Here is a 22458-nt window from a genome sequence, read left to right as displayed (position 1 = left end):
GGGAACAATAGGTTTCCCCAGTTAAGGAACCTGGTTCAAAGGCAATGATAGGGGTGGGCCAACCTGGATGAGAAGGCCCAAAGCAGCGCCAGCAGAAAAGTGGAAATGGGGTGAGCAGAAGGAGGTCTATGCCTCCTGAAGCACCCCTTGAATCACTCTTCTGAGTGGTTACCCAGCAGCAAGGGATCAGTGGGGGATTAGGACGTGTTCCCCAGGATTCTGCTGGGGTAGGTGAGATAGGTCCATGACTCAGTTAAGGTTGCAGGCTCCCTCTTGCCTTGCTGACCAACACATTATTGTTGAATAAAAGCTGTGGCTTGTTTGCCAAACAATAGTTAAGTGTGAGCATCATCTCTCAGCCCATATGCTAGCCTGCAAGTCAATGGATCATTTTTCCTGTTCCAAATGCAGTTCAATTACACTGTAACTATCGCCACTAGGGAAATAGGCTCACACAGAGCAAAGTGCATGCTGATGTTTTTGTATTTGAGGAGTATTTCTGTCTAGGTAAGATAAATATTCTCCAGGTTATCATGTCATGAAGGGTTGTATCTCCCCTGAGCACTTAAACTGGTTCCCTCTATCAGTATTTTTTTAAAATAAATGCTTGAGGTTAAAAAGTACTCCAGTGTCAAAATGCATAGATTTCTAGGGGTGTTTTGACCTCTACTACTTTTTAGATTACAGTAAGCAAATGGTCCTTGGTCACTTTGGAGACACTGTTAACATCTCAGTGAGCAACTTGTACTTCTACATGTATTCCACCAACTGAAGTGCAACTGGGGTAGGAATTTCACTCCAAGCTTACAGGCAAAACCTGAACATGTGAAAATCATAAATATAAGCAGAAATGTTGTTAGGTTTTACTTTGTTGTTTTTACTTTATTAAAAGTAAGTGCAAGCTGGGTTCTTTTTATAATTCAGTTGGCTTAGTGCAAATATATCCTTGCATTCAAGTGAGCAAAATCTATTAACTTGGTTTTCTCAATGGAAAATTTAACTAATGCAAACTGCAATTATAGGTAATCTTGGGACTCATTTATGGCTTCCTATTCCACTGTTTTCATTTCAGAAATACAGAACCCAGTTTCTTTTGAGTTAACCAAATTTAACACTGCCTATTACTGACCTCTCCCATGCTGTTCCATTATCCTGCTAGCACTGCATTTTAAAGCTAAGTGGTTCAAAATGATAACCCCTTCTCTGTCTTGCTGGTAGGGACACAGAGCCAACAGTATCATCTGTACCGCTGCAACAAAATGTACATGTATTCCAAAGGAACAAATTTAGAAAACAGATAACAGCAGACCTTGCATTATTTTTCAGGCAGACTATTTTTCAAGGACTATGCAAACATTTCATCCAAGGGGGTGAAAACTCATTCCTATTTCATTCTCAGGAGAAAATGATGAATCAGTTATCCTCCTAAGCTTGATTGAAGGTGTTAACATACTACCAATACTTAGAAAAACCACAGGTCTGATCTTGTGTGTGGTATGCATAATAACAGCTAGTAAAAAATGGGCTTCTGATGGTTGTATGGTCAGTTCCTCAGCACAATCATCCCAGTATCTGAAGGAAAAAACAATATGGCACAGTAGTTAGACAATCATATTTATGATTGGGAAGATTGGAGTCCACCCTGAAATTCACTGACCTTGAGCTGATTACATTCTGTCTCAGCCAAAACTACAGTACAAGGTTTTCATTAGGGTAAAAGGGATAGAGCAGAAGATGTATAGCACCATGAGCTCATTGGTGAATGGGTAGAATAAAAAATAAATAGCTCAAATTTCCCCCATAAACTGGTTATTTTCTAATATATACTTCTCATACATATTTTCTTCTATAATTTCATTAGGCATACCAAATGATTGCTTGTGGATAGTTTATGTATGCTGTCAAAAGAAAATGTATTATCATAATGTCGAGTCATTTTTGGAGAAAATACAAGACTAAGGGTACTTGCAGATATACAAAGAAGACATAACAGTTGAATATGTAAGTGATATGCCTAATAATGGAAGCCAATGAAAAGAACAGAGAAAATAGGCTTTACATGTTCAGTGTAGTGGACAAAGCAGATAATCCCATTCTAAGAATTTTTATGAAATGTCCATCCTAAACATTACACAGAAAAACTGACCTACAGAGCAGATAAACATATCCACCCCCATTTCACTATGTTTCCCAATACCCTGAAAATGATGTTGAGCTGTTTGGTTGTAATTTAGACCCACCGCAGTCAAAAACAGCTAAGAGTCAGAAGGCCTTTTTTGAAAAGACAGGTTTGATGAATAACATGAGCTAACAAAAAACATTTAAATGGATCTTGTGACTTGGGCATTAGAGACAAGCCTACCATCCATAAATAAGCTTTTGTGTTTTTTATAACCGTCTTGAGTGTAAGGAGAGACATGAGGCTTGCTAGACCGCATATTGCTTCTTCTAATTGAAAGCCCGTCTTTGCAAATGAGTTCCTCAGCACTTTCGCATTGTGCCCAGACTATACCATTCTCAGCTTCAGATTGCATATTGACAGGAATGAATCTCATGCTGATACAGGTCTTCCATTCCAGCCCTGAAATCTTTGTTTCATTTGTTTTGCTGTAAGTGAAGGAATATTCTTATTATACTAATTAAATGACATGTATTTCATTATTTTGTCCTCTAGGGCCATCTGAATTTCCTTTATTTTTTTCTTGGCAGCAGAAATTTATGGCAGAGATTTCACCATTTTCACTCACCAAACATCTCACCAAGAGCACCTTAGTGAGATCACTTTCCCCATGCTTTAAAATACTTCCTGCATTAATAGGGTTTTCTTTGAAATAGACTTCTTCACAAGAATGCTGCCTGATAACAGTACAACAGTGATCACATTCATATGCTGGTAATAGTAGCCATTTTCAAATGTTACAGTGAACACATACATCCCGCCTGTACATGTGTACATCTCCTTGTAGGAAAGAGTCAACATGCATTCGCATTGCACATTAAACTAGTGATGAGACCCTGGATAAATGCTAGATTTATATGACACCTTAAGTTGTACAAAGCATTGACTATAACTAGAAAATCACTTCATACAAAGTATAGTTAAGGAATATGCACAAACTGGAAATATCTAGTTCACGGCCCCTGCAAAGTTCCTTTCAATGGAGTTTGCAAAAAGCCTGAAAAGCCGCTGAAAAGCAGCTGAGCAAAGGGGAGTAGCATGCTATTGAGCCACTTTTGGGGCTTTCTTGTGCAGTCCCCTTAAAGTTTAAAAGGACTGCATAAGAAAACCCAATACATCTGAGCAGCATGTAGAAGGCTGCTCCCCACCACTCAGCTTTTTTTGTGGCTTTCACAGTGATCAATAAGCTGGGGTTGTTAGGCAAAGTAACCTCAATCCACCTTCCCAAGGGTGTAGTATATAGAAGGGTTCCGTCCTGCAGGTGTTCACAATTGGTTGAAACTGAGATTCTGTCGGTAAGCTTTTTGACTTTCCTACACAGAAGTAGGGATAAGAAAAATCCCTTGTAGTGGTGGAAAGTGCCATTACGTCGCTGCCAATTTGCAGTGACCCCATAGGGTTTTCAAGGCAAGAGAGGAATAGAGGTGGTTTGCCGTTGCCTGTGTCTCCACTCCCTGTTCTGACAAGATGGGGCCATCCACCTTAAAAGATTCCCTGTGTCATTCTTTTATTGATCTGGAATATGGTTCTACGGTATGATACCCTTCTCTTTAATTAAAGGTTAATTTGGAAAATTTCTAAATTATTCAGCATTGGAACAGGCACAGTTTAGCAAAGCTTTTGGTTGATTCTCATCATTCCTGCTGCCCCTTCACCCATTGCAATGCATGCAGAGAGAGGGGAGAATTATAAGCTCTGGTGAACTGGTCATGTACAGTATGAATCTATTTTTGTTTTGCCGCTCCTTTCTGAAATACTGTGGTGTTTCACTTTTACTTTTGGACACTAGATCAGTTTCTGTGGAACGCCAAGGATTCATACAGAAAATCAGAAGAAGTGGATTTTGTAAGCATTATTATATGCAGAAAATGAATTATTTATTTACTACATTTATACTCCACCTTCCCCCCCTATGGGAACCCAATGCTTCTGGTTTTCTTCTATTTTATCCTTATGACAACCTTTTAAGATAGTTAGACTGAGATTGTGACAGGCTCAAGATCACCCAACAAGCTTCAGTGACAGAATCCAACATTCTAGCCAGTATGTAGCACTGAGAAATTACTTAGTAATAAGCCCTACATTTCATACAACACATTTCCACTGTTAAACTAACAGAAAGCAATCTCATAATTCTGAGTGTCTTTAGCAGAATTCTTTGATTCTATTCAGAGGAAACTTTTATTGTGGCATAGTGCTTTATACATTGAATGCCTAGCAGAGAGGAAGATAAACTCGTATTATTAAGCTTGAACAGAGATAAATCAAAATATTGTTGCCAGTGATGACATATTTGGAGATGAGAGCTTGGCTTAGTATAACATATATATTGCAAACCATAAAGTAGAAACATTGATTATAAAGGAACCCTTTAAGAAAACTCAACAGAAGAGGGAACCAGAATCTATTACTAGAACACCAAAGCATGTTAGCTGAATTACAAATGCCTAATTCATTGCAGTGGTTTCAACCTTAACTGAATTCTTTTCCACACTACTTATAACGTTTCTACAATGAAATTTATTAAGATCAGCTATATTGAGGTATGGAAGACTTAAAAAGAACAAATAACCACAGGTTGGTAAAATTATTGAATCCCCATAAACCTTGATGAAGTAATCTCAGCATGATCTTAGAACCCATTTCTTCCCACTTCTTTTAAAGGTTGTTCACAGGTTATTCACTGTGGAAAACATATAATCAATATTATAGAATTTGCAAGGCACAGAACAGGGGGTAATGTTCTCTTTTTAACATTTTGTAACAATGTCTTCCTGACCTTGTTGAATACTGAAAAATGTATTCCACTTTGCATAATGGTGTGCTAGGGCTGCTTTTGAGGAGTCCATACCTTTAGGAAGATTGAGTTTTCCAGCTACAAGATTTTATCCAACTTTGACTGTAATTTTTACCTTTCTATTTCAAGACATGATCAAAGTCAGTAAGGGATAATGTCATAGCGCCAACTGGTCCAATCAGTCCACCAGATTTTACTGTTTGTTGATGTCAGTAAAAGCAAATAAGAACTATATGCCTGTTCTAATTCTTAACAGGGGTGTTGGCTAGGTTAGGGATATGTCCTCAATGTTGAGAATGTGGGTTCTGAAGAGCACAATTTTATATAAGATGCTGTGGTGTTCTCATTGCAACCCTCCAAGGCTTATTGGAGGCCTTGAGAGAATGACAGTCCCTGCTAATGGGCTTATTGTATACAGAGAGAACAAATTATTTCCTTGTTTGGTGAGGTCCTGTGAAATGCTTGGATTCTGCTCTTGTCCAGTAAAATCAGCTGAAATAGCTGGCTATGCTAGAGCATTGAGCAGCTACAGGGAATCAATAACTGCCTGCAGTTGGAAGAAGGACTGCTAAAAGTAACTATTCAGTCTGGAGTGAATTAAACAGGATGAGTCATAGGAAAGGAGAGCTTGAAAAGTTCCCCATCAACTGTAAGCACCTGGAAAGCAGACAGAGTTAGCAATATGATAAGTTGTGTAGATCTATTTAAATTATAGTAATTATAGATACATTTGCATCTATGAATATATATTAGCAAATGTTGTGCAGATGTCTTCCCCCCCCCCTTTACTTGAGGGTGCTTAATCTCTGTTTCAGTCATCTGTAAATGGGAACTTGGTTGTCAACCTCCGGGGGGGGGGGGGGGCTTGAAATTACCCAGAATTACAGATGATCTCCAGACATCAGAGATCAGGCCCCCTAGGGAAAAAATCAGAAAGTGAAGACAACGTACAAACCAAAATTCTTTTTTATTGTAGTAACAAATGGCAAAATGAGTCCCGGTATTAGCTACTCGTTTTCGAGAATAATACCTTCATCAGTGGCTTAAGGGTTTTTAAATCACATTTTGTATATTATTAATATTAATTTGTCTTTGTAAGCTTTTTTGAGCCATTGGGGACTGGCTTTATAAACTTTATAAAGTTTAAATGGACTGTACAAGACAGCTTGAAACAGCTGCTGTTTTTTGTCTTCTGCAGTCTTTTAAAGTTTAAAGGGACTGCAAACTGGGCCCCCTTGCTCATCTGTTTTTGAGGCATTCTGCAAACCCATTGAAAGGAATTACAGACTTTTTCAATGGGGTTTGTGGGGGCCATGCTTCACAAACCATGAACGAGTTTGGTTTACAAACAAACCTCCTTGTTCAATTTGTGGTTCAGTTTGTGATTCAGCCACAAACCACCAACTGCATTTTCTCTGTTCATGCCCATCTCTAGTTTTGGCAGATAGCTTTAAATTATGAATGTCTGCTGAGATTTCACGAGATTACATTTTGAGATCTTTGTGGCCTTTTCAGTAGTTTTGGGGACTTTGATTTTTGTTGGAGATAGGAACAGCCTGAAAATTGTAAAAATTGGAGGGAAAAGAAGAAGCAGGAAAATCGAGAAGAGGCTAAAAGGAGGAAAAGAAAAGGACAGTTAAGTGGGTGAATAATAAGATAATGGGAGAGGCTTAGTGTGGGAGGGGCATAGCAATGCTTATGTAAGCTGCTGAAGGAACAGAAAAGGATGTATGGTGAAGAGGACAAAGTGGGAAAATGTCAGGGCCCAATCAGTCCCAAACTTGTTCATCTCTATTTAGTAATCTAGTAATTTAGTAAGAGCTGAATTTAAAAAGCAAGAAGTGATTTACCGCTTTGTACCCCCCCATACACACAACTGGTTTCTTCCTTATGTCAACAAAAGTTTCAGAATTCAGTGCCACATATTCAGCAAGCATGGTTTGATGTATACCATCAAAGGATGTCACATGCAGCTTTAAATGCAAATTAGTCTCCCAGTTCAAGCTTCGAAAAATCAAAATTGAATAGGACTTTACAGAACAGATGGGTATTTCTGGGATGTCACATACCAGAATTGCAGACTTTTTAATGGCTCCTACTGGAATATGTTGAAAGTCTTCAAGTTTATTTAAGTTCACTCTGTTGCTTCCAGCCAGACCAGGCTTCTGGCTTCTGAATATGACAAACAGAACACTTGCAAATTGAGACCATTGCTTTATGGCTTATCAGAGACTTGCAGATGCTAACATTAGGAAGAGACCATTAAGAAAATACTTAAAACCACTCAAGTACAGAAATCCTGAACAAACAGCCTACCAAAATTCATTCCCATTGCAGTTTTGTAGCCTTTTCACTTCAGTCTTGCCAGTCTGAGCTAAAGACACTTTTACATTTTTTATAGTTTGATGGACATTCTTAAACATTTGTATCGTGAGATGGGGTGTTTCAAAATTTTGGGAACTTCAGAAATAACACAGAACACCTTAGGTGCCAATTATTTTATTTATTTGTTTTTGCTGTAGCAGACTAAGATGGCTGCCCTGTGGAATGATTATTTGTGCTGGCTGCTGCTATGATAATAATGAAATGTTAACAAAGTGATGTTTTCAAAAGTGCTGCTTAGTAAAATCTGGAAGCCATTGTTTCAGCAATTGGGAAACAATTAAGAAGCAATTATAGCAGCAAACAGAAGTCTTGAGTGCCAAGTAAAGCAACAAGAGCACTCCCAACAAGAAATCATTGTATTTATTTAGCACAATCCTTCCACCAAAATACAATTTTGGGTTTGGAAGACTAAAAAAAAAATAAAATCACAATCTGAAATGTGAACAGTTTTCACTTAAAAAACAAACTGACTTGTTGGCTCATAACATCATCTATCTCGTCTAGTTTTCTACCAGGCAGGTGCCTCCGGACAGCTTACAAGAAGAGCATAAGGGCAATAGCCCTTACTTGTTGACTAACGCCAGCATCCAGTATTCAAGTGGCCAGGGCAACAGAAGAGACCATGTCTTTGGGAAAACTGCCCTAGGAAGCTTTTTTTATTTTTTTGACATCTTCTGTCTTAGCATTTAGACAACAGCGAAAAACAATTTCTTAAATGTTTCATTGGCTTTTGATTCATTCTTCTGTTGAACATTCACCTGATTTGAATCCACTGTTTTCAACTTGTATCCTGCTTTTGATTAAAATGTCTTTGATACAATCTTGCCTTAACTTTTCTCTGTTATTTTATTGCCCTGTGATTTGATAAGCTTGAACTGAGCATGGAAAAGCAAAGACATAAACCTGATTTCCAAATGTAGATTAAAATGCAGATCTATCATATTTCCAATAGCTACTTATGGCTGTGAAAGTTGGACAATGAAGAAATTGGTTGCTTTGTTTAAACTCTGATGCTGGAGAAGGCTTCTGTGGGTTCCATGGACAGCAAAAGACACAAAAGATACTAGAGTGCAATAAGGCCTGATATATCCCTAGAAGGCAAATTCACAAAACTCCAGCTCACTTACTTTGGCCATATTATGTGATTAAACTCACTGAGAGAACGATTATGCTAGGGTTGGTCAGTGGCAAAAGCAAATCAGGCTGACATAGATCATGGTGGTTAGATATGATCAAAATGGGTACTCACCTAAACTAAAAGAAACAGTGCAGGATCAAAAAATGTGGCAATAGTTGAGCCATAGGATTGCCAAAAGTCGGACATGACTGAATGGCTAACATAATCACCATCATTTTCTGTGGGGTAATGGGATTATATTGTACTAGCTTCAAAGCCCATTCCTAAGAACGGGCCTTTAAAGGGTCCCCTCCCCCAGCCCTGGGCCAGGCAGCTTAAGGTGGCTTTGGGCCGCAGCTTGCAGCCAGATCAAGTGGGGCAGGCGGGGACTGGGCAGCTCATTAGCAGGGCCGGAACAGAGCTCCTTAGAAGGCAGTCAGCAGGCCCAGCCTAGAATGCCGGGAGGCTCTCGTTAGCAAGGCCAGGCTAGCAGCCCAAGAGGCCCTCATTAGCAAGCCCTCCATCATGACCCTTTACCCAGGGCCCTCTCCCCTTACCTGCTGCTAGCTCCAGGCACTGAGGCATCTGAGAGCAAAGAGGCTAGAGTCCAGGGACAGAGGGCGGGAGCTACAGGGGCAGGGCCAATCAGGACAAAGCTGGCTGTACCCTGATACTCTAACTTGGGCAGCCGGACACATCCCACCCCCTAGGCTGTTTCATAAATATATATAGAGGAACAACAATGGATAAGGATTGTTTATGGTCATTTATAGCAGTGGTCCCCAACCTGTGGACTGCGGACCGGTGCCGGGCCGCGAAGGCCTTGGCACCGGGTCACGACTTCTTCTTCCCTCCCCCGCCCAAAGCAAGAAGCTCACCAGGCCGCGAGCAAATCGGCCGTCGAAGCGGCCAATTAGCTTGCGGCCTGGCAAGCTTCTTGTTTCGGGAGGGGGGGGAGAGAAGCTTGCCGAGCCACAAGCTAATCGGCCGATTTGGCGGCCGATTTGCTGGCGGCCCAGAGGGGCTGGGAGGTGAAGCCGCGGCCGCCGGCATGGTGGGCGCAAACGCACATGCGCAGCAGTCCGTGCATGCACGTTTGCACTGGGGCTGCCACGCGTGCGCAGGTCCCCGGGCCGCCCTCTCCGGAGCAGCGGTCCGTGGCAGCCGAAAGGTTGTGGACCGCTGATTTATAGGCTAATTTAACTTTATAAGCCGCTTTGTTCCATTTGGGGAAACGGGGTATACATATTTCAACAAATCCATGCCTAAATAAGTGAAACTTTTCCCAGTAACTTACTTCTTTGTCAGGGAAAAGTTTCACTAACCAACTATCTGTCGGGCTGCTGTCAAAAAGCACAAGAGTAGTCAAAGCAAATAAAAGGAGGGTGAGCTTTGCTCCGGGGAGGGCGGTAAGGAAGTATGATAAATAAAAAATAAAAATAAATAAATGGGACCTGTTTTGCTGTCAGATTAAAACTTCCATCAGTATTACTATGATGCAATTTTGTCATCAATTCCCTCCCACACTCCAGAGCCCTGCTTTGCCCTCATGACCCCCAGGAACAGAATTTCAGTGGGCTGCAGTACAAAGATGTGAATTCCATATTTCATGGTTTCTTCTCCAGTCATGGAATTTGTAAGATCCAAGCCCTTCTGTGTTCATTCTTGTGCAAGTGAAAAAGTAGCATTAATTTTCTTCCAAGGTTCCTGCATTGGGAGAAGTTTCATTACCCTGGGGAACAGAACTACAGTTACGAAAAAAAGCTCCTTGCTTCATAGGAAAGTACAATCATTTGTGGTATGGATCTGCATGGTTTTATATGCAATTTCTTTATCATCTGTCAGTCCTAGAGGAGATCAACCCTGACTGCTCTTTAGAAGGCCAGATCCTAAAGATGAAACTCAAATACTTTGGCCACCTCATGAGAAGGAAGGACTCCCTGGAGAAGAGCTTAATGCTGGGAGCAATTGAGGGCAAAAGAAGAAAGGGACGACAGAGAATGAGGTGGCTGGATGGAGTCACTGGAGCAGTCGGTGCAAACTTAAATGGACTCCAGGGAATGGCAGAGGACAGGAAGGCCTGGAAGATCATTGTCCATGGGGTCATGATGGGTCGGACACGACTTCACACCTAACAATAATATAATTTGTACACACAATATACATAAAATTAGTAAAACAAATTTATTGATATTCATCATGATGTGGAAATGTTTTTGCATTTTGTGGGGGAAACTCAACACGAAGTAACAACATGGTGTGAAAAAAAGAATCACAGATTATAATCACACCAGGGAAAAGTCAAAATGGGAAACACAAGTTGAAATACTTAGGAAAATAAATATGAACTCATCCTTATACCACTCACATTGTCAGTTTCTTCCTACATACCTTACAAAGAAAGAGTCAAAATTAATGTTTGAAGTCTTGTTAATGTTTTACTGGTGTATTACTATTTTGAGTGGCATTTTTTTTGGTTTCTTTGTCATCAAAGTCACTCCAGGATTGACCTTACTACTAGAGCTTTGTACTGAGTCAATGTTTAGTTTAATATGACAGCATCATTGACTTTTCAGTGAATAATAATTGAAAATGTTAATTATCAATTTGCATCAACTAAAAGAAGAAAATTAGAATAATACACGGGTCAGTCATAATAATGTATCTGAATAAGAAGCAAGAAAGCAAATTGTTAGCCAGCACTCCATATGTAATGCACAGCGAGTATTCTTATTGGAAATGTCATGTCCTTTATCCACTAGGGGCCCAATTTAATAAAAATATATGTCCAGCATCTGCACTATAAAATCCAGACCCAGAGAAGCTGTGTAAATGACATTTTGGATAGTTACAGATTGTGCTTGCAGGTACATTTCTTACTGAATCAGTCCCAAATTATAGATTTATAGATTCACATACACAGAAGCAAAATAGTAAGAATACTAGGTCCAACCATTCCACCCCCACTATATTTTTCTGTTTATACATGACGCTGGAAAAATTAGGAGAGAGAATGAAGAGAAGAGCTGAGTCTAGCATCCTATGAGGAGAGAGAATGAAGAGCATCCCATGAGGACAGATAATGAAGATAAAAGCATCCTATGAACCTATAGATGATGCTATTGCAACTTTCTCTTATCAGCTTTGATTAGATCATAGAATCTGCAGTGTCTAAGTGCAAATTCAGGTCTATTCAGTTCATCACAAAGGGATTTATTATTATTCTCTATCTTATAATGAAGGGCAAAAGCTTACAAATTATAGGAACAAGGATACAACAAGACTCATCATTATAGCAGAACAACCACAATCAAGACTTGGCTATAGCAAGTCTTTCAATTTTCCTTCGTTGGCTATACAAGGAAACTACATGACATCATCTGATACTCAAGCTATTTTCAGCTAACAGTTCTAGGGCGAGAAATGTACAAATCTCTCCTTTTCATTTGTAATTGTGTGCTGTCCTCATGAGCCATTTCACTTTCACTGCCTGTGTTCCCAATAGAGATGAGCAGGAACCATGTGATGAGCCAAAATTTATGTTGAATTCTGATTGGATTGGACCTTAGGAGGTGATGTTCAGCACACATGTGGTCACCAAAGTAATCTCTGAGCTTTTGGTCCCAGCTCAGAGCAGCTTGGAAAACAAAACCCACCCAGAAACTCTGGTGTGAAAATGCCAGACAACAATGGGGATGGTGTTTCCCAGCCTTGCAAACACAAATAAGTACCCTCCAAAGTTTGACAGGCACTGCAATGGGACTCAGGTCTATATAAACTGTAGGATGAACAGGTTTCCTTTGTTGGTATTGTGCTTTTGGATGGAGAGGATGCACTTGCAAATCAGTGTTGCTTTGGGGTGTGGTGGATGATAGCTTAGCTAGCTTACTCAGCCAGGGGCCAGGGGGCTTTGCTTTGCCTTACCCCACCATATTTTAGGCTTCTCAAATGGGTTCAGATTCAGAACATGTCCTGACATGACTATTCCTGATTTGTGCCCATCCTTCTGCTTTCTGTCCCTGCCATTTCTCCTTTCCCAATTGCCATTGCATCTTTTCATCTGCAAAGATCCAAAAACATATCTGCAACACATGCAACCTTGGAAGGGGAAGGGTGGAATAATCCAAAATCACCATTTCAGAGCAGAGCTTGTTCTTACCCATTGCTTCTTTGATCTGAATTTTCCTACCTGAAAGCTGCTTTCATTTGTAAATCAATGATGTCAGAGCCTCGCTAGATGGTCCTTAGTGTAATGTGCAGTCAGCCCATAAATATACAAAGCTTTTGTTTCGGTAACAAATGAATGAATTACTGTCTGCACTCTCTTTGTGTCACAAGGACAGTGATCCCTGATCAGCCTCCTTTCTGGCTGTCTCAACCTATCATATAATCTGGTTAAAACACATTGAAGGTTATCATAATGCATTAAACATGGCACTTCTCAGGGCAGATAAGGCTTTGTATCTGAATCGGCAATAAAGCTGCTGCTTTTAACTCTTGCCTGGCTAGACCATGACAAATCTCTGATGCATCAATGAAGTCTGTATTTTTGGCTACTGATTTCTATGTTAAATGATTTGTATTTGGTGTTTTGCTTGAGGAAGATAACCTGAGAATTCAGAGGCATTTAAAAATAACTGCATATTTCCCATTAGCAGCATTAACAAGGGAGAGAGTCCAAACACTATGGAGAAGGTCTAGGAAGCCTCCTGTATTTCCCCTTCCCCCTATGCTTAGGTGGGTGGTCTTCAAACTTTTCAGACCCCAAACCAGGCAGCAGCAAGCACATGACAGAGGGTTGGGTGACATCACAATCATGTGTCAAAAAGAAGACCCAAAGATGCTGAAATGGCCTGTACAAAAACTGGAGTTCCTTTGCTGCTGAAATGGCCTTGCTTTCTCATCCTGTTGTTCCTCAAATGTGCAAAAAGAGGCAGGATGCTTTGTGGGCATGTACACTAACAGCCTAGAGTGGAGTAATGTCACTTCTGAATTTGCTTGGAAATGATGCCGCACTTTCAAGACAATTGCCACCCTACTGAGGGGTGTTAGGGACCAGGGACTGTTTGTGGGTGGTCTCTTGCTATAGCAGGAAAGCAGACAAGTACTGGACCACTGGCCAATATGTTCCTTGCAATGGCAGCTGGACAGGCTGCAGCATATATTCCAGTTCTGCTGAATCTCTAGCTGTTTGGTAGGAGCCAGAGAAAATACAAAAAAGCCACAACCATCCACCTTGGTATCTAGGATTGCCAACTGTCAGGCAGTCTACATCAAGACAGAAAACCAGACTATCTGGAATCTAAGGTACACAATAATCAAAGATGCTACAGTGTTACAAAGCCATTCCTGTATTGTTTATTATTCAAAATATTCCAGTGTCTGCAAACAAGATTTATAGCCCCTCCTTAACTTTCAGGTGGTGGCTGAAAGGATTAGAAGAAGAAGAGTTGGGTTTTATATCCTGCTTTTCACTGCCTGAAGAAGTCTCAAAGAAGCTTACATTCACCTCCCCTTTCCTCTTCCCACAACAGACACCTTGTGAGGTAGGTGAGGCTGAGAGAACCCTGATATTACAGCTTGTGACAAGCCCAAGGTAATCCAGAAGGCTTCATGTGGAAGAGCGGGGAATCAAACCTGGCTCACCAGATTAGAAGCCACCACTCTTAACCACTACACCAAGCTGGCTCTCCAGGTCACAGAGATCAATTTACCTGGAGAAAATGGCAAGGTGGGAATCTAATGTCATTACATCCCATTGAAGTCACTCCTCCTAAAGCTCCACCCCAAAACTCTCCAGGCATCTCCCATCCTGAAACTTGCAATCACATCAGTATCTGAGGCTTGGCTAGAAGAAGGGTATGATTATCTCAGCAATGGCAGCTAGAATTTGGGGGAGGAAGGGTGTTATTGCTGGGCCCTCAGTAAATCTTGCTGAAATCTATTTGGTTTCCTTTTAAATTTTCCAGATATCCCCCTTCCCTAAGCAGATGCCTCTAAATCCATTTCAAGCTTAATTTGGTGGCAACTCTAATGCTGCTTGAATTGCAATCAGCTCCATTAATATAACATTCACATTTACTAGAAGGGAGGAAGATCCATTTGGATCAGAAACACATCCAAATACAAGATACATAGAAATTCATTAATGATGCAAATTAAGGCATGCCAAGTTCATGCCACTAAGGGAAACTACAGTCAAGACCTCTCTCCATAAAAAGGCAAAAGCATAAAATCATAAAGCTGGAAGGGACCTCCAGGGTGATCTAGTCCAAACCCTTTCACAATGCAGGAAACACAACTACTTTTCTTCTCACAGTGACCTCTATTTTATGCCCAGATAACCCCCCCCCCAAACCAGAGTCCCTGGCCTCACTGGCCTGGAAGAAATTTACCTTCCCAAAGTGGGTGATCAGCATTTGCCTGGGTGTGCAAGAAAGGGCCCAGACCAAATCATTTGAAATATCCTTCCTGCCCACCCACTCACAATCTGCCTAAGTGTGCAGAATCTGCATTTCTGTGAGGTGGCTATCTAGCCTCTCCTTAAAAACTTTCAAAGAGGGAGAACTTACCACCTTCCGAGGTTGCCTGTACCACTGAGGAACCGCTCTAATTGTCAAGAACTTCTTCCGGATGTTTAGCCAAAAATTCTTTTGAATTAATTTCAACCCATTGGTTCTGGTCCAACCCTCTGTGGCAATAGAAAACAACTCTGCTGCTGACATCCTTTCAAGTACTTGAAGATGGTAATAATATCACCTCTTAGTTGTCTTCTCTCCAGGATAAACAGACCAAGCTCCCTCAACCTTTCCTCATATGACTTAGTCTCCAAACCCCTCACCATCATCATTGCCCACCTCTAACACATTCCAGTTTCTCTACATCATTCTTCAATTGTGGTGCCCAAAACTGAACACAGTACTCCAAGCAAGGTCTAACCAGAGTAGAGTAAAGGAGAACCATTATTCTGTGTGATCTGGACACTGTACTTCTTTTGATATATTCTAAAATTCCATTTGCCTTTTTAGTCACCAAGTCACACTAAGACCCCTAGATCCTTTTCATTGAAATTAATTTTATTCATTTTAGCCCAGTTTTCCAGCCTGTCAAGATTATCCTGTATCCTGATTCTGTCCTCTGCTGTGTTTGCTACTCCTCCCAGTTTAATATCATCAGCAAATTTAATAAGCACCTACTCTATTCTTTCATGCAAATTATTTATGAATCTGATAACAACACAGGGCCCAGGACAGAGAAATATTCTACTCATCACTCCTCTCCAAGAAGATGACAAACCATTAACAAGCACCCTTTGAGTACGCTCTGTCAACCAGTTATTGATTCACCTAACAGTAATAGGATCCATACCACATTTTACTAACTTGTCAATAAGAATACCATGTGGAACCTTATCAAAAGCTTTACTAAAATCAAGATAAACTATTCACAGCAGTCCCCTGATCTATCAAGGTAGTAACTTTCAAAAGAGAGAGAGAGAGAGAGAGATAAGGTTAGTTTGACATGACTAACCAGCAAAAGAAGCATTATAATTACCTTCATAGAAAACACAGTCACATAACCACAGTGATTCTCCATCCCAGGAGTAACATTTTGGAATTTAATAACTTTAGGGATCTAATGCTAGCCAGGCTAGCTGTCTCACACACAAGCAGACAGACATACAGAGAGAGAAACTTTATTCTGCTCTGCCTTCCAAATCTCATGTTTGCCCCACTTCTCTCAGTCATTTCAATGAAGTGATGTTTTGAGTTTTAAAAGAAAGCAGCATCAAACCCACCTTTCATCATTTAAAAGTCACTTCCACCAAAACAGCAGTACAAGTATTTTTAACAAGTATTTTGTTAAATTCTGTCAGATCCATTATTGTTAAGATGTCACATATGGATTTAGCCTAGTACCTCAGTGATGGCACCAGTTGATTTTCCCTGATGAGAGTTAGTGTGATATCACTGAAAAAGCTTCTCTTCTCTTGGATTCTCCTGCCCACATGTCTCTGCAGCAGCCCTTTCCACCATCAGGGGAGGGGGGTGCTTGTTTAAAACTATAATAATATATTGTTATATCAGTATAGAAGTAGACAAATATGTGTACTAGGTCCTCTGAATTCCTAGCTTTCATTAAAAAAAATAAAAACAAGTAAATTGCCTTTTCTGTTGCAGATATATAGGTAAAGGCATATCTCCACCATGGAAGGGACTAGAGATTTTCCTCCCAAAGTACAATGAAAGCTGACAATTCAGATTAACCTGGTGTACATACTGGTGTGACATTATAACAATATTCTAGTGTCAAGGTTTTTTTTAAAAAAACAAAAGCCCTGGTGGCCCAGGGGAGGAGGAAGAAGAAGAAGAAATGTTTTTTTGTACCCAGCTTTTTACTACCCAAAGGAGTCTCTAAGTGCCTTATAATTGCCTACCATTCCTCTCCCCACAACAGACACCCTGTGAGGCAGGTGGGGCTGAGAGAGCACTGAGACAACTAGGACTGGCCCAGGGTTACTCAGCTGGCTGCATGTGGAGGACTGGGGAACCAAACCCAGTTCTCCAGATTAGAGCTCGCTACTCTTGACCACTTGTTGTTGTTGTTAGATGCGGTCGCGTCCAACCCATCACGACCCCATGGACAATGATCCTCCAGGCCTTCCTGTCCTCTACCATTCCCCGGAGTCCATCCAAGTTTGTGCCTACTCTTGACCGCTACACCAAGCTTAACCCTGCCACATGGAAGCCCTGTTGCTGTTGTGCCCTGTCAGCAGCCACACCAGCAGCAACGAAACTCCTTACCTTTCCCCACTACTGTCATGTGGATGCTAAGTAGCACTGAGTTAAAAATATAACTATGAGGATGGAACCCCATGTGTAAATGCAGCTCCATAGTTTTCTACTTCCGGATGTTATGTAGTGTTTATTGCCTCTCATTCACAATCCAGCTAGATGTTTCAGAAGAAATCCATAGTCAGTGATTCCCAAAGCCACTGAAACATCCAAAAGAATCTCCCCCTGAAAGTCATCAACCCGGAAGAGGCACATTATTTCAGTCCTTAAAGCAAGCCACAAACAAGACTGAAAGGAGTATGACACAGCTGGCTGAAATCTTCTCCTTGAGCACCTTGCCCAGGAAGGGGAGTTTTACGAGTGGGTCTCAGGAGGGTTCTTGTTGAGAGTCATTTTTTTTTCAAACGGTACTTTTCTCACAATAGATCTGTCACACAGCCCCGACTACAGGATTCCTGATCACCAAAGCCAGTTTAAGGAGGCCTTAGCAGAACACAGTTGGCACTGTTACTTGTACTGTAACAGTGGGGCACCCTTCCCAAGGATAGTTGGGATTTTGAAAGCAACTCACAGCTTTTTTTTTCATTCTTGCAGTCCGTAAGCCACATAAATATGAAGATAGGCTACATATGCTACTAGGATTAACCACCTCTACTATAACAATAGTTTGGATCACGGGGATTGCTAGGGATTGTGGAATGGTATCATTTTGCTATCACTTAGGGATGCAAACCTTCAGTTAGAACCTGGGGATCCCTCCAGAATTACAGGTCATCACCAGACTATGGAGATCAGTTCCCCCGAGAAAATGGCTACTTTGAGAGTGAACTGTGTGACTTTCTACTCCATGGAGGTCCCCATCCCTGCCAGGCTTTATCTCCGAATCTCCAAAAATTTCCCAACCTGGATGTAGTAGCTCTAGCCACCAATCCCCTGCCCCCAGGAGGGACTTGGCAATTCTACAATCCTCTTATTCTCCCCCACTCACACAATGTTATGTGACCTTTTCCCACTCTCCTTTCTGTAGCTGCTGATTTTCAAATGGACAAGACAGCATTTTTTGTTTGGAAAGTGACGAATGTCCTTTGCCAATAGTACTTGAAAATTTGTTCGCTTTCAAAATGAAATTAATTGGGATCATAATGTCCTCTCTCTTTTTCCACTTTATGCACACACTCTTTTCCCCATCACCTTATCTACTGGGTCATGTTGTCCTATATTAGGGAATTTTAGTGGGGCTCTCGGATTATTTTGCTTTTGTATGTAAGCTCTCTGTTTAATTTGCTGATTTTTAATGTATCGGCCAGTAGTATTTGCTTAGAGGGTACTTTGCAAATATTATCCAAAAAAGCTTGCAAAATCCCCCCCCTCCCTTCCCCTCCCTCCCTCCTTCTTTTTCCATGTCTCTCTCCAGTTCCTATACTGTTCCTCTCTTCCCTTTCAAATTATTATTCTGTCAGGCTGGCCACTGTGAGAGAGTTTTAATGGGAAACTCAGATTGGTATTTTGGTTTTGTATTCTAAGCTCAGTCGCATGCACTGGGGTCAAGCTGTCTGTGGCAGGGCTGTATTAACATTGTACTCTGGGTGTCTATTGGAAGCTTTAAGCTGACATCTTTCCCATTGTGGTTATACAGAAATGTGTCTTTTCCATGCTCACGTAAGCTCAGTAAACAGTACAACTGAGGCGCCGATAACATACCTGCACTTCACAGCTAGATTCTTTAGCAGTAAAGTTTAAGCATGTTGAAGATTTGTTTATCCATGTCAGGTAGCTTCAGCTTAAAGGGAGCTGTTTGGCTGCATCAAGAGTTTCATTTCAGCAAAGCTGTGGATGTGTCTGGAATACAGGAGAAAGCCACATCGCTCTGGAGAATGCCCGAGGGCTATGGTCAAAGTGTTCTGCTCAAAAATATCAGCAATCCATATTATGCCTTGTTGTATTATTTTAGGGGGTTGTTCCTTTTGTTTGTTTGTTTTTAGGGGGAGGAGGGAAGGACCTTCACTTTTAAGGAGATCATCCCAGAATGATGTTCAGAATGTATAGCTTGGCAGTTGAAATGCCTTCCAGGAAAAACAGCAATACAATGTCCTATTTTTTTGTGTCAAAAACTCAAAGAAATATTTGAATATGACCTTTATTTTTCCTGCGTATTCTTTTTTCTTAGGGCTTACATTGGCTCCCAGACCTTTATTACAAAGGCAGCTCTGTGGAGCCCAGTATGAATGTGCAGAAAATCCAGCCAAGATTTGATTTCATTTTAAGATGACTCCTCTGCAAGGTACCCTAATCAATACCACTTGAGCAGAGTTACCAATAGATGGGTGACTGACAGATATTTCCTTTGACAGCTATTAGGCAAATATTAACCAAGATCATTGTGCTTAGAGTGGGGACTAGACTTTTTTTTGGGGGGGGGGAGAGATAAAGACAACAGAGGCATCCCATGCTTGGAGAAATCAGACTGCAACTTTATTGATTACAAGTTCCTCAGGTTTTGGTGCAGCATAGACTGGGAACAATGGGTGTGGCTGGCAGCCCAATTGCTCTCAGCCCCTTCCCGAACCTGTCTTTTGGGGGTACTTGAGGGCAGAGAGCTTGTGATAGGGCTGGAAGCAGTGGAAATTCCTGTTCCTAGCCATCACCATCATTTTGGTGTGTGTGACCATGCCAGTGGTTAACTGGCCTGCTCCTCATCCCCCTCCCAGTCTACTCTGTGTTCTCCAGCCAGTGTCTCAGTGCCACAGGAGGTAAGCAATGTAACTTGCCTGGCTCTACTGCCCAACCAAAATGTGAATCAGTCCAGCTCTATGACCACCAAGACATATATTGTTGCCCTCTGCAGAGAGGTGTACATCTTCTGGTCTGCAAAGGCTACCCTCGTTGTGAGAAATTGCTGGGTGCTCAGTCACCTCACTGCCATGAACCAGCACAATTAATTACCTTGGAGTCCCATGTGTTTCACCATGCTCTTCTCATGAGTTGCCAGTTCTGGGTTGGGAAATACCTGGATCTTTGGAGGGTGGAGCATGAAGAGGGTAGGATTTGGAGATAGGAGGGATGTCAATGGGTTATAATGGCATGGAGTCTATCTTACAGAGCAGTCATTTTCTCCAGGTGAACTGACCTCTGTCACCTTGAGATCAGTTGTAATAGTGGGAGATCTCCAGCCACCACCTGGAGATTGGCAACTCTGGTTTCCTCTGGAAGCCTGGACCCAAGGATCTTGTTGTGGGGGAACCAGTGTAGACATTGCTCCAGATTGTGCTCAGGCTGCAGCGAGATGCCTAACTGCCTCCCTAAGTCATTTCTACCCAGCTGAACAATGAGAACATCTGGATGGCTGAGGGTGTGCAGCAGCCTTGCCAATGGGCTACTGACAGGCCACATTGACAGCTGCTGGAGAATGATTAACCAAGTTCTTGAGATTATTCTCCAGGGTGTTTAACTCAGTGGCCCCAAGGAGGATAGCACAGCAGGAGCGAGGCAGGCTAGCTATTTCCCCTTGTTGGTTTTTATATCCTGCTTTTCTTTACTGTAGTTGGTTTTTATATCCTGCTTTTCTTTACTGTAAAGAGACTTGAAGAAGCTTACCTTCCTCTTCCCACAACAGGGAGAACTGTGATTGGCCCAAGGTCACCCAGCTGGCTGCATGTGGAGGAGGAGTGGGGAATCAAACCCTGTTCTCCAGATTAGAGTCCACTGCTCTTAATCACTACATCACACTGAATCTCAGTACTAGTACTGAATAGTACAAATACTATTGTACTATTTTAGCACCTAAAATTGCCATCCCCAAATTATTTTCATATCTCTGGAGAAAAAGATTTCTGCTATCCACAGTTTTTCCTCAATGCAGGCTAAATTTGCTTGGTGATGTGGACTTTAGCAGGAAAATTGCATGAACTGAATAATTAAAGACATCCCCCACTCCTCCCATAGTGGTTCCTGCCCCTGCAACTGCGTTCAAATCAAAGAAAATTGTTGGGGGAGAAGGAAAAGCAAAGAACTGTTTGTTGTACTAAAATGACATCTAACAAATAACCTACAGTTTATAGCTCTGCGAGGAAACATTTAATTTGCAGATCTCAGATGCTACCATAAGCTAGCCTTTCCTGATAGGATAAATGTTGTACAAACAAAATACATTTTTGTCTACAAGAAGTAGCGTTTATTGTGCATAAAAGAAGAATTTCTTCACTTTGCAGACTCCTCATAGATCCTGAGGAAGGAAAAAAAATAACAACTGTCTTCTTTTCCTTTACCTCTGGAAGAAAGAAGAGACACTATTTGGGGCTGCTTGGGGAAAAACATGACTACAGAAGGTGATTTTCCCACAGAAAAATATGGAAACTCAAAATTGGTATCCTTTAAACATTCAAATTTGTTTTGATGTTGCAGACTATGCATAACCCACTCACAAGCCTGTTTCTACTTGATGCTAACAAGTACAAATTAAAGAATATGGAAAAGTAAAATCCTGCTTGGTTATTTAAATCCTTGGCCATTGGTGGCCAGGGAATCACTGATGAAAGGGCTGTCATGAAATTTGAGACTGGTAGTTCTATCCTTGCAGCTATGGGAGTCTGAGGTCTCCCGCTAGCCAAACAACAAGATTTCTGGTTAAGAAAATTTATGTCATGATTTTGATGATGTGGTGGTGGGAAAGAAAGCAGGCAGGAGACTATGAATCACGTGAGTTAACTATAGACTGCAAATAAGTAACTAATATGTGACTGATGCACGTCTTTTGTAATCTTGTTCAATTAAGAAGGCAAACTTTTCATTGAGGCCAGGTAACTTTGGTAAAAGTTACTAAAAGAAGCAGTCATTGACAGAAATGTATGATGAAAACTTATAGAATTGCCAAGGGTCGGACACGACTGAATGGATAACATCATCATCAACAACTTTGGTAAATTCTCCATTTCCCTGGTAAAATGGAAATGCCTGTGGGGGTTGTCTTACCATGCATATAACAAGTGGTTCCACTGGAAATGACTAATGAGATTCTCTAGGCTTCTCCTATATCCACAGAGATTTGGAGTAGGAGTCCTATAAAAAACGAGGGTTGCTCATGAGGAGATGTCTGTTAAAAGGCATTATAGAATCTAGATCTAGGTACCTATATAAGAATATCTCTACTGCATAATCTGCTGATGGTAGTGAAATTGTTAAGAATAAG

At 41.1% G+C, this 22458-nt stretch overlaps 1 protein-coding gene across 3 annotated transcripts in view; it reads right to left on the bottom strand.

Annotated features, from left to right (window-relative positions):
* LOC143842655 (uncharacterized) overlaps positions 1–22458 on the bottom strand; it is a 501692-nt gene that overhangs the window by 4917 nt on the left and 474317 nt on the right. For all 3 annotated transcript variants that reach the window (XR_013233257.1, XR_013233256.1, XR_013233258.1), the window contains exon 4: positions 18975–19112. The gene's annotated coding sequence lies outside the window, so the exon portion shown is untranslated. The remainder of the gene's footprint in view (positions 1–18974; positions 19113–22458) is intronic.

Source organism: Paroedura picta, chromosome 8 (assembly GCF_049243985.1).
Source record: "Paroedura picta isolate Pp20150507F chromosome 8, Ppicta_v3.0, whole genome shotgun sequence".
Lineage (NCBI taxonomy): Eukaryota > Metazoa > Chordata > Lepidosauria > Squamata > Gekkonidae > Paroedura > Paroedura picta.
The sequence above is the reverse complement of the archived record's forward strand: the minus strand, read 5'-3'. Positions and strand labels throughout refer to the sequence as shown.